General features: G+C 35.1%; 1 long non-coding RNA gene across 1 annotated transcript; it reads left to right on the top strand.

Annotated features, from left to right (window-relative positions):
- The first annotated feature begins 457 nt into the window (after window positions 1-457).
- LOC112468634 lies at window positions 458-1,376 on the top strand. The gene is made up of 3 exons (XR_003042425.1): window positions 458-784; window positions 1,022-1,074; window positions 1,166-1,376. It is a non-coding gene; the product is annotated as an uncharacterized LOC112468634 (long non-coding RNA).
- The last annotated feature ends 12 nt before the right edge of the window (window positions 1,377-1,388 follow it).

The following is a 1,388-nucleotide window of genomic DNA, read 5'->3' as shown; positions in this document are numbered from 1 at the left end:
CAGCAAAAAAATATTTGACAGTATGGAATTTTATGTATTCATAAATATAACGATATGAAACCTGTATAGACTGTAATTCTGAATTAATAATTTTAATAAATAAATAAATCAAATTTTGAAAGAATTAACTTTATCAGATTTTTCTGCACAATGTTTATATACAGTGAGTAGGAGAAACTTGATTTGTTTTTAAATATAACTACCGAAACCTATATTAAAATACGTTTAAAAATTATTATTAAAATTATGTAAATAAATTGGTTCATAGATTATCAAGAGACACGGTAGTGTCTCGCGCCAAGTACGCGCGAAGCGAGACGCACCGTGACTCTTTTACGCGAACGCATGAGTTGCGAGTATCCGAGATTTTGAGATCTCAATAACGAGTGAACGGATCAATTTCTAAGTAGGTTCGATCGATAGCTTGGGGTTTGATTTATAAATAACAGTCTTTTTTTTCCGTTACGTGCCCTACGAGCGAAGATATTGCGATGCAAAGTCCAAATGTGGAAAATTTTTTTTTAAGAAACGTCCACGTCGGACAAAAATGGCGACTGGTGTGTCACTTTCCCATTTTTGACACGAGAGTGCATTCGTGCACTGTCGCAGTGCGTGACAGTGACAGTTTTTTACAACCTAGAAAAGGATAAGTGTAAAGTGTGTGATAGTCGTGACCGTTGCCGCGTCGTGACAGATAGTGAAATATATATAAGTATTGACCGTAGAGAGCTGATGCCGATAGATCTTTAAGAAGGAAGGTGTATCTACAAAATCGTACAAACACGTACGTATATGCTGTCTTGTAAAAGTTGTCAAACTGTATGTTTACGCGAGCGTTACTTCTGTAGTAACTTACGATAATTCACTCGTTTACGCGGAGTAAATTATCGTAAGTTACTACAAAATCCCGTTTGCGCGAAGGAAAATTCTGTTTACGCGAAGGAATTATCGTTAAGTTTACTACAGAAGTAACGCTCGCGTGTAAACGTAGTAAGTGAAATATATAAAGTATTAACCACAGAGAGATGTCGAGGAGATCTTTAAAAGAAGGAAGGTATATTCAAAATGGCACACGTACGTATATGCTGTCTTGTAAAAGTTGCCGAACTATATGTTTACGCGAGTGAGTACATCTATATAGTAACTTACAGTAATTCTTATTAAGATACGTCGTCGTCTCTCAATCAGAGAAACGTAACCTTCACTACTTTCAACGGTGGCTCTTGATTTCCGATTATAATAGTTACTATAAAATCTCCCGTTTACGCGGAGGAATTATCGTATCGTAAGTTACTACAGAAGTAACGTTTGCGTAAATAGGTTATAAAAATAACACGATGTTATATATGTGGTTTGCCGTGAATATATATATATATATATATATATAT

Source organism: Temnothorax curvispinosus, unplaced genomic scaffold, assembly GCF_003070985.1.
Source record: "Temnothorax curvispinosus isolate PA1 unplaced genomic scaffold, ASM307098v1 QBEX01000248.1, whole genome shotgun sequence".
Lineage (NCBI taxonomy): Eukaryota > Metazoa > Arthropoda > Insecta > Hymenoptera > Formicidae > Temnothorax > Temnothorax curvispinosus.
Note: the sequence above shows the minus strand (reverse complement) of the source record. Positions and strands in the feature narration are given on the sequence as shown.